The sequence below is a fragment of the Pinus tabuliformis genome, chromosome X, assembly GCF_031772625.1.
Source record: "Pinus tabuliformis cultivar Carrire ecotype Pingquan chromosome X, CPIR1, whole genome shotgun sequence".
NCBI lineage: Eukaryota > Viridiplantae > Streptophyta > Pinopsida > Pinales > Pinaceae > Pinus > Pinus tabuliformis.
This window is the reverse complement of record NC_142308.1, coordinates 1,243,338,138-1,243,350,613: the sequence shown is the minus strand read 5'-3', so window position 1 is coordinate 1,243,350,613 and position 12,476 is coordinate 1,243,338,138.

Here is a 12,476-nt window from a genome sequence, read left to right as displayed (position 1 = left end):
CTTTGGATTCTAGGGTTTCGCTGCTCCAAACATGTCATCGTGGAATTTTCGCTATAACTTTTTTTCTGTGACGTTTCAGAAGTCACAAAAAAAACCCATTTGAGAAGAATGGGAGCTGAACCTTGGGTCCGAATTTTAGAGCTTTTCGCGCGATATTTTCGGAGATATGATCTGAGGAAGTTAGTATTTTTGCAGACTCCTGAATTACATTCAAAACAGGTGACCTGGGGAAAATAGTCATAACTTTCTCTCTGAGGATCGAATTGAAATTTCGTAAAAAGTTACAGAAAGAGGACGGACTGTAGTTTATTGTATATGCATTTCAGATCTAAAGGTCGAAACAGTGACTCGTGGCACGTCGGACAAGTTCGCTCTACTGAACTAGTCTATAAGCAAGTCACTATGGGAGATTTCACATAACTCTTCCTTGGAGAATCCAATTTGGGTCAGACTTGTGGCATTGGAAAGAGGACACAGATGGCTACTACAGCTCACAAATTCAGAAGTAGATGATTGGAAAGTACAGAGATAAATCAGAGGCAATATCGAGCTCCTACAAAGTGAAAAAAGGTGTGTAGATTTTCTTAAATTTTTGCTTAAGCTTGGTTTGAAAATTTATTTTGAAGGAATTCAAAGGGAATAGTAGAGCATTATTATCGGTAACTGATGCCCCGAGGAAAGAAAATGCAAACACCTAGTAAGGAACCTGAAAGCTCTAGCATGACTCATGAAGAAGAGGAAGAAATGCAACATGATATATCAAAATTACAAGACCAAGTGCAATAACTGTCCCTTGCACAAAAAGGAACAGAATCTAAGATGGATGGTTTAAAGAAAGATGTAGAAGCTAAGATGGATGGTTTAAAGAAAGGTGTAGAAGCTAAGATGGATTGTTTAAAGAAAGGCGTAGAAGCTAAGATGATTGACGTGGAAGCTAAGATGGATGATTTGAAGATAGATTTGAAGACAGACATGGACGAATTGAAGATAAATATGAATAAGTTGCTACAAGAAATGGTCACTAAGGGTGAAAGAGTACTAAAGGAAACTCATGATGAGAACAAAAGAAATAATAGAGTTTAGGCTTCTGTGATCCATATTAAGTTAGAGAAAGATTTCGGCGTAAATCACATGAAAAGTCATTTGTCGACGCGTTTCGAACCAACCAGTGTGGTTCATGTCCTGACGATGAACCACACTGGTTGGTTCGAAACGCGTCGACAAATGACTTTTCATGTGATTTACGCCGAAATCTTTCTCTAACAAAAGAAATGTTAATCATGATTCCATAGACTCTAATGTTGGATCAAAGACTCACCATGTTCCAAAAATCGATATGAGGAAGTTTGATGGCAAGGATCCCGCCACATGGATATTACAGATGGAGCAATTCTTCGATCTCAATAATGTGCAAAACACACAAAAGGTACGTATGTCAACTTTATATTTGGAACCAAATCAGTTTGTATGGTATCAATGGCTTTGTTCTCGTAAACAATTTATCACTTGGGCAATTTTTACGGAAGAATTGATAGCACATTATGAGGATACAAAAAGCAACACTTTTTTTAGCCAATTGATAAGTCTCAAACAAAAGGGTTCAATAATGAAGCACATTGAGGAGTTCCAAAAATTGAACATAAGGGTAAAAGATATTCCAGAGGAGCATAGGATTGATGTGTTCATAGGGTCTTTAAAGGATAATATCCAACATGATGTGCGCCTTTTGGAACCTGATTCATTAGAGAAGGCATTCAGGTTAGCAAGAAAAATGGAAAGCAAAATTATGGCAACTAGGAAGCATACCATTCACAACTATAAAGACGGAAGTTTTGTTGCCCATAGTCTTCCACAACCTTCAAGGTTGACACCACAACAATTGGAAGAAAAAAGAGCAAAAGGGCTTTGTTACAATTGTGATAGCAAATACACAAAAGGTCATAAGTGTGCTGAGAAGAAATTATTCTACATAGATTGTGAAGAGGAAGAAGAAAAGGAGAAAGAAAGGTCAAAAGAAGAGGATATATTTCAGGAACAAAGCCTATATGAAGAACAAATAAATCCGACCATATCTTGTAATGCATTGGCGGGAATTACCACTCCTCAAACCATCAAGATAGAAGGACAAATCAAGAAGAAAAAGGTAATAGTGTTGATTGATTCAGGAAGCACCCACAATTTTATTCATTGTAGGGTAGCAAAAGAATTGAATTGCTTCCTATATCCAGCACCAGAGTGTCAAGTGATGATTGCAAATGGAGGAACAATAAATTGTTCTGGAAAGTGCCATAATATCAAGCTATCCATGGGAGAATATGTATTGACTAGCCCAATGCTTTCCATTCCAATGGGAGGTGCTGATGTTGTACTAGGAGTCCAATGGCTACAATCCTTGGGTACAATAGCTTTTAATTTTCAAGAACTTTTCATGAAATTTTCTGTGGAAGGAAAGGAAGTTTAATTAAGGGGTATTGCAGGGAAACCAGGAAAGATAATCAGCTCTAATGGCATGACAAAGCTTCTAAAAAAGGATCAAAGAGGTGTAATTGCACAATTATGTTCGCTAGATGTTTCCACATTGGAATCATCTATTTCTCCAGATCTCCAAAAAGTCCTGGACAATCATTCCAAGGTATTTGAGACTCCCAAAGGTCTCCCACCTATGCGTGATCATGATCATGCTATTCATCTGATTCCAGGAAGTGTTCCTCCAAACATCAGGCCGTACAGATATCCATATGTCCAAAAAAGTGAAATTGAACATATGGTTGCAGAAATGCTAGAGGCTGGTATAATTCAACCAAGTCAAAGTTCTTTCTCAACTCCAGTAGTATTGGTGCACAAGAAGGATGGATCATGGCGCATGTGTCTAGATTATAGGGAGCTCAACAAGCTCACTATTAAAGATAAGTTCCCCATTCCTGTCATTGATGAATTACTGGATGAATTGCATGGATCAATTTACTTCACCAAGTTGGATCTTCATTCGGGATATCATCAAATCAGAATGAAGATTGAAGACATTCCGAAAACGGCATTTAGAACTCATGAGGGTCATTATGAATTTTTGGTCATGCCTTTTGGCCTTACCAATGCACCTTCAACATTTCAAGGTTTGATGAATTCAATTTTCAAACCATTCCTTAGAAAATTTGTGTTAGTATTTTTTGATGATATACTAATCTACAGCAAGTCTTGGAAGGATCATGTTGAACATGTTGACAAGGTGCTACAACTATTGGAGGAGAAACAATTATATGCAAAAAGATCCAAATGTTTCTTTGGAGTCCAGGAGGTGGAATATTTGGGTCATATTGTATCTCATGAAGGAGTTAAGGTAGACCCTAGCAAAATTAAAGCCATTAAGGAATGGAAAATCCCCACATCCATAAAGCATCTGCGAGGATTTCTTGGGTTGACAGGGTATTATCGCAAGTTCGTTAAGAATTATGGGAGAATAGCAGCACCTCTAACAACATTATTGAAGAAAGATTCATTTTCATGGACTCAGGAAGCAACAAAGGCCTTTAAACATCTTAAAGAGGCAATGTGCCAAGCACCGGTCTTAGCTACACCGGACTTCACAAAAACCTTTATTGTGGAATGTGATGCTTCAGGAAATGGAATTGGTGTTGTTCTAATGCAAGATGAAAGACCCATTGCTTTTGAAAGTCGTCCAATCAAGGGAAAGTTTTTAAGCAAAGCTATTTATGAGAAGGAAATGTTGGCAATACTCCATGCACTTAAGAAATGGTGACCCTACCTAATGGGAAGACACTTCAAGGTAAAAACGAATCATGATAGCCTTAAATACTTTTTAGAACAAAGATTATCCCCTCGAAGAGGCTGAATTCTAAGGCATTGATCTTTCTTTTCTATCTTTTCTTGAGCTGGTTTCATAAGGTGTTGATCTTTCTTTTCTATCTTTTCTATCTTTATCCTCTGAAGAGCAACAAAAGTGGGTCACAAAGATGTTGGGTTATGACTTTGAAATCATCTACAGAAAAGGCAAGCAAAATGTGGTGGCAGATGCACTCTCAAGAAAGGATGAGGATATGGAAGCATTGTTGTGTGACATTTCTATTATCCAACCAGATTGGATAAACGAAGCAAAGGAGGAATGGAAGAATGACGAAGAAGTGTGGGCACTTATTCGAAAGCTACAACAAGATTCCAGTACTTCTGATACATTTAGCTCGCAAAATGATTCGTTATGGTACAAAGATCGCTTATACCTCTGTAAGAATTCCCAGCTAAAACAAAAGATTCTTATGGAATTGCACACTTCTCCCTTAGGAGGGCACTCAGGATTTTTAAAAACTTACCACAGGGTTAAGAAGGAATTTTTTTGGGATGGCCTTAAATCAGATATTCAAAAGTTTGTGGCGGAATGTTTGGTTTGCCAACAAAATAAAGTTGAAACAATTAAGACACCGGGTCTATTACAACCTTTATCCATTCCAAGCCAACGTTGGGAGGAGGTTTCAATGGATTTTATCACAGGTTTACCCAAGTCTGAGGGAAAGAGTGTCATCATGGTGGTAGTTGACAGACTTACCAAGTATGCACACTTTTGTGCATTATCACATCCATTTAAAGCCAGTACAGTTTCTACTGCATTTATGGAAACAGTTCAAAAGCTACATGGAAACCCAAAGATTATTGTAAGTGACAGAGATCCCATTTTCACTGGAAATTTTTGGACAGAATTATTTTCTTGTCTTGGTACTCAGTTAGCTCATAGCTCATCTTATCATCCTCAATCTGATGGGCAAACTGAGATAGTAAACAAATGTTTGGAAGGATATCTTTGTTGCTTTGTATCTGATAAACAGACACAATGGGTCAAATGGTTGCCTCTAGCTGAATGGTGGTATAACACTTCCTTCCATACAGCAACAAAAATGACCCCATTTATGGCACTTTATGGGTACCAACCACCATCAATCACATCATATTTAAGAGAAAATTCTAAGGTTCAGGCAGTGGAACATCACATCGAACATCAACAACAAGTCCTCCAACTCTTAAAGGATAACCTCGTGTTGGCACAAAATAGAATGAAACAACAGGCAGATCAACATCGCAGTGAAAGAAGTTTTGATGTAGGTGATTGGGTATTCCTACGGCTACAACCATATAAGAAAATGTCCCTAAAGCAAGCTAAGAAGGATAATAAATTATCACCAAAGTATTATGGTTCGTACAAGGTGTTGGAAAAGATTGGTACTATGGCATACAAATTGGAGCTTCCTGCAGCTTCTCGATTGCACCCAGTTTTCCATGTTTCATGTTTAAAGAAGGTTATAGGTGACAAGCTCCCAGTTCAAACAATATTTCCAGAACTTGACGAGGAAGGAAAAATTATATTGGAACCGGAAGCAGTCACAGAAACAAGAACTCGACAGCTACGAAATCGATCAATTTCAGAGTATCTTATCAAGTGGAAGAACTTATCCGTTGAAGATTCCACATGGGAGGATGAGAATTTTATGCAGAAGTATCCAGAACTGCTCAAGCGTTGAGGACAACACTTTTTTGAAGGAGAGGGGCATGTTGGGTCCCTATAATACTAGTGATTACCCCATTACTATTGTAGTTATACCCCTTATTTATATTGTTGTGCCCCTATTACCCCCATATTGTTATTTCTGTGCCCCATAGAATCCCTCTATTGTTATTTTTGTGGCTTTATATTATTATTGTTAGGTCGGCTGGATTATATTGTGACTCCTTAGACTCCTATATATAGAAAGGAGGTTTTGTCATTTGTATAATCCAAGAATTGTTCATTTATGTAATGTAAAGGAGGTTGCCCCCTCGAAGAGGCTGAATTCTAAGGCGTTGATCTATCTTTTCTATCTTTTCTTGAGCTGGGTTCATAACAAAAGTGCATGCCTATCACACAACTTTCTAGATGATAAAATGATTAAAAAAAATGCAATCGTCGAAATGGACTAGGATGGGGCTCCCATGGACTGAAGAAAATAATAGTGGAAACTTGGAATAAAAATAGAGATGTGGTTAAGGATTGACTTTATAAATGAATAATACATCAATAAAGTTGGATGCTCAAATATTGGGATGAAAGAAGGGAAATTCTTCAAAAATAAATGCACTCACAAACATAACAAAGATATGCTGGATGGAATGACGTCTCTCCCCATATAATGGGGTAAATATATTCACATATGTATACGTAAGACTTCAAACGTTTATGGTATATTCAATTCTTGGTGGTTATTCTGGATTAATGATCCATGTTAACAATATTTTGAGACATTCTGTAATGTACAGAGTCGTGATGTATTTCTCAACCAAGAGTGAAAATGTGTCTTCTTCAACTTCTTTACATTCAAAGCACAATTGTTCAACTAATGCCAAGTGGGCTTCAATATTATTTACTAAGGTAACTAACCATCACTTAGTTTTTTCTTCTAAAAAATCAGTGAGATTTTCAAACTCATTAGTGTTGGAAATAATACTGAGAGGGGGGGGTGAATCAATATTATCAAGTTATTTTTAATGAATCTTCTTCATTTAGACTTTGAATTATTCTTGTATGTCAGTACCATAAAACAATGAGCATGAACAAGAAAAACAGATAGTCACACCAAAGAACACCAGATATAAGGTGGAAACCCAATGTGGGTGAAAACCACCTGCTGCAATATGTCTCTATCTTCTTTCAATTAGAAACTCCTTTTACAATGATTTTGTACTGGTGCAGTCCTTTACCAGTACGCAGGCTGCAACCTGCAGAAAGCTACAACTCTCTCTCGTTTTCCAGTCTCTCCTGGAAGGGAGCTACAACCCCCTACTTCTTTTCTTTCAAGGACCACTTTTCATAAATTTTCAAACTAGATCCAAGAATATCAAATAATCATCAAGTACATGCGAATTACTCAAACTCCAAGAATTACCCAACTTCTCATAATGTTGTAAACAGAAAGATAGTACCAGAAATATAAACCCAGAATTCTGCAGCAATAAACAGAAGATGATCAACAAATGTTTTAGGACAGATACGCAAATTTCTTTATCTGGACTGCGTGGCTCCACACTTCACCTTCTGCATCTCTGCGTATCCCCGCAGAGAGCCTTCCACTGCACCGCGTACCCACGCACTGTTTCTTCAATCACGTCGCGTACTACAACTGTGGCCACGCACCCTCAGATGTTATCGCGCCGCGCACCTGCGGCTTCTGTAGCGCCGCGTACTTTCACTGTGCCTCCGCACCTGAACCTCTGTCGCGCTGCGTACCCACGCACTGCGCCTTCTTCTGCTCTGCGTACCCACGCACTGCGCCTTCTTCTACTCTGCGTACCCACGCACTGCGCCTTCTTCTGTTGTGCGTACCCCCGCACTTGCACCGTTAAACACCTGCGAACCTCTGATTAGGGCCGAATTGGCAGTCCACTAGTGTGCCACAGATAGTCAGATGCCCAGATCTGATCATGCGCTCGAGAGATCACACTTCATAGATTCACTTTAACCTTCTCTTTTATATAGATCAAGCTTTTAAACCGATAACCAAATATTTCAGATCTTAAGATATACAATTTGCAAAAGATACATTAGCCAAGTGATCTCCTTCCCTATTTATAGTCAATCCCTTATTCACACCATGGGACAAAACCATCAATAACCAATACAAGGGATCCAAACCGGGGCTAAATTAGATCCTATACTACGGGCTAAAACCATAGAATCAAGAACAACGGGCTAAATACCACGGGCCAAACATAAGAAACCCCACGTGAGCGCGCTTCTCTGCCTTGAAGTGAGTGAACTGGGGTCCGCACCTCATGAACGGGTAAACTGCGGGTATCTACGCACTTTATCTATGATATTCCTGCGGGTCCGCAGCTTTTGTACGGTGTACCTGCGTACCTCTTATTTTCCAACATTTTGAGAGCCTGAACAGAGTATTGCCACTTCAGAGAGTTGCCATCAAGTACAACACCCGTAACATAGAGCCATACCAGAATCATAATGCCAACAATTAGCCCATGAAGCTCTAATTACAATTGATTTTGTCTCCAATTTCTCCTTACGTATAAACATAAAACCTCTTATTATTTATGGTCCCTCGAGATCTTCAACAATTTTAAGGTCTTTAAGAAATGCATTAGTTCTTTTGTCATTAATCTATGTACAACTGGAAATCAAATCTAATAGTGATTCATTTCCCACCATCTTTCTTTCACTTGTTTTATTCTATGATTTGAAGGAAAACCTTGTTTATTTCTATAGAAATCACTTAAACTTGACACTCACATAACAAAAGTACTTAAATAATTTTCATAAAAATGTTCATCATGTTCTATACCTTTTAACAAATATTTCATGAAACTGGAGATTCATTGGAATAGGTTCCTCAAATTTGAATTGGCCACCCTAGATTCTAAAGTAGTACCTAGTCGCTTATTGATGTTTTTTTCAAAAGGCAATCTCACTTCCTACTTCCTAAGTATTTTGGCAACGTTCTTTACTCATGTTGATGACCCTAGTTATTCTAAGGAATTTGGTCTGGAATATCTATAGCTAATGCTTTTGTGAACAAAGTTTTAAGACTCAATGCATCCTCAATATCACTTATTCTTCTTTTTAATCTAATGTTTTCTATCCCTACTCTAAAATAGAGTGAGCAAGAGCATCTCCAGTGGTCATGTGAAATTTGAGGACTTCCAAGGATCCAACTCCTGAAACATCGACTTTTGAAGTCCATTTTTGAGTTGTTTTCTTAGTTTTAACATGTACCTTTTCTATCTACAACTTTATTTCTCTCTTATCATATTGGGAATTATGCATAGATAAATAATGCTCTTTGAAAACAATTGGTTCCTATTGAGCCAACTCCTCTACTATCCTCTAAATTTAAGCAATACATAATGGTACCCAGTTGGGTAAAGTGGCACTATCAACTTCCATATCAATCATATTTTTTTACCCTTCAGAATTTTGTGAGCCTTTCATACTTGGGCTTCTATTTTTGTTATACTATGTTATTACATGTGTTCTTTCAATGTCAATATGGGGAAGGTCATATTCATCATCTCCTCTAGCATGTCCTTAATCATTATATTCTCTACTTCTTTTTTATTCTTTCTTTTTTTGGGCATAGGAGGAACTCTCACTTGGCTAGGGCAAAGAAGAAGAATGCACATTAGTTGCGGTTATCCATCTTTTCCTTATTCTAATATTTTGATGTTGAGTATTTGTACTAATTTTAGTGGTTGTGTCATCATTAGATATTCACTTTTATTTCTTCTAGTTTCCATGCACTTTATTCTTTCAATTCTCTTTAATATGTGAGACACTATCACTCATGATTATGGAGCTCAACATGTTTAAAGGCTTAGTTCATGAATATCAATTACTAAAACATCCCTTCATTGTGTACCATCTTCTTCAAGACATGTGCAAACCATAAATGGAAGTTATTTTGAAAGGAAAATGTTTCATGGGAAAATAAATAATTGTTCCACATTAACCCCGAATTACCGCCTTTTTCCTCATGGATGAGAATTTAATTAAATAAATCTTTAATGACCCTTGAAAAGTACACAAAATAGCATGATAATCCAATGAGAAATTGTGATTAATTGTGGAATGAAGTGCATAGGTAAATTTGATGTGTGTAGGTGTAAAGTGTGCAAGGAATAGGGTATGCAAGGCTCTCTACATAACCATAACCATCTAATGGATAAGTGTAGAACAATGAATTGTGCGAAAAAACCTTAAATGGAAGTTATTTTGAAAGGAAAGTGTTTCATGGGAATATAAATAATTGTTCCACATTAACCCCAAATTATCGCCTTTTTCCTCATGGATGAGAATTTAATTAATAAATCACTAATGACCCTTAAAAAGTACACAAAGTAGCATGATAATTTGATGAGAAATTGTGACTAAGTGTGGAATGAAGTGCATAGGTATTGATGTGTGTAGGTGTAAAGTGTGCACGGAATAGGGTATGCAAGGCTTTCTGCATAACTATAACCATCTAATGGATAAGTGTAGAACAATGAATTGTGTGAAAAAATTATGTGCATAGTGTAAGGAAAGAGTTTTGAAAAATGGATTATCTAAGTAGCATAAGGAATCACTCACAAGTTATGAAAATGAGTGGGCATTGTACACACATGATTTTTTTCTTAACACATAATGAAACTATAGAGACATGGTGGATTATGAAATGAAAAGAAAAAGAGGGTGTGGAGCAAAAGGCTTGCATGCATGACTAACCTTGGAAATCAATATTGATAAATGAAAATGGAACAAGGACTAGACATTGATCAAAACATGACCAGATAGAGTTTGAGACAAGTACTCATTAAGGGGGATGTGTTGGAATAAGTAAGGCATATTTGTCTTATGTGTGATACTTGATCACACTAAAGGTTGTGATTATTATTGTTGTTGATCATTGTAAAATAGACTTGTCTCTACATGAGTATTTTTATTCTATGTTTAAGGAGATTATTATATCTAGTTGAATATTAGAGATTCCTCCAACTAGCAAACTCTTATTTTGATGTGTAGTTAAGATATTCTCCCAATACTAGGTTTACATTGTGCTAAGAGAGTGTGTATATCTTAAGGAAAAGCTTGATATGTAAATATGTAAGATTTTTTTATGTTGATAAATCACTCAACACATTTTTCATTTGTGGAAACAATGTTTACTCTCTCATTTCTCTATAATGATAGCTATATTTTGTGGGGGCTTTAAATGAATACATGAATTGTAACCTGGTTTTGTAAAAATTTCTTATGCATTCTGTATGTTCCATTCATTTGGAATGTATCTCATTGCAATGTGTTTTAAACTACAACTATAAAATAGTCTCATGTTATGGAGGTTTAACAATTCATAAGCAATGAATGCCCTAAAGAATCATAACCCAACAATAATGTAAGTGATCACATATTCATGTATATTCCATAAATTATTTCCACTATAGTTGGTTGTCCATACAAATCATTATATTTCCATTTTATTATAATGTCACAGTCATCATTTTAAAATTTGCACTTTACTGAAGAGTGCTAACATCACTATTTATTCAACCTTATCATTTCACTGTTGAAACCTTGTATTTTAATCCATAAACTATGTTTCATCATTTTCCTCACATTAAATGCCTAATATAATAAATAACCATAGTCATAGTGTCTAAAAATACATTTAATACTAAACATTCCTATATCTAAAATACATAATCATAATGTTTAAAAATACATTTAATACTAAACATTTGTGTATCTAAAATACATAATGCTTTTCACCATAGTCATAGTGTCTAAAAATACATTTAATACTAAATATTTCTATATCTAAAATACATAATCATAATGTTTAAAAATAAATTTAATACTAAACATGTGTATATCTAAAATACATAATGCTTTTCATACTAAACATTTGTATATCTAAAATACATAGTGTACAAATAATCCATATATATTATTCTACTTTATTTTTACATTTCACGTTCTAAATATAATAACTTCATACCATAAAAATTGTTCTTTTAAAAATTCTGCATTAATTTAAAAATTGTTCTTCTAACTACATTTACCTTGTATCCATATGTACAAACCTTAAAAGCCCTTGTAATTCTCATGGTTTGCCTAAATATGAATTAGCTATTTTTAGTCACTTTTTATTTCACCCATAGTCTTAGTATATTATTAATTTCCATTTATATATTTACTTAATTTTTTTATTAAGCGTAAATTGCCTTTAAAAAAATGATCCTCATTAATCAACTTACGAAAAATTAAAAGACAATTATCACATATACATTTGATATCCCGCATGTTGTATTCCTTTACATTTTAATTAACTATGGCGTTCCTAATATGACTTTTACCCTAATCCACGTGAGGACCAAGAATTTGACAATGTAGAGTTGGCCTAAGAGGAATAAGTATCAAAATGACACACAAGAACATTCAAATTCAAATGGAAGATCAGATAATTCCATGCTTTAAAATATTGTAATGGTGTTGAAACAAGAAAGTGGCTTTCATAGGTTAAAACGTTTAAAAAATAACATTTTTTATAAACTATTTTATTCATTTTTAGTTGAGAAGGAACTAGATTATAAAATAATATATAATTACTTAGATATTTAACGAATGAAAAAGAAACCAATAACAAATTCAATCATCTACTTCACTCAAGGATAGAAGGGCTCAGTTTATGCATTAAGTAATCCCAACTTTTTTAAAGCAAAATTAGACTTATCCTTTATTTGTTTAGTTGGATTTGGATTGCAAAATTGGAATTATCCTTTATTTGTTTAGTTGGATTTGGATTTGGATTTGTTGGAGCTTCTACTATTAGGGTTGGGTGTGAAACTATATTTAGGAAGATTTGTGAAAATGTTTTTAATCTATAATTATATATTTATTATATAAATTATTAAGAAGTATTAATAATAAATAATGTTTTGAATTTTTT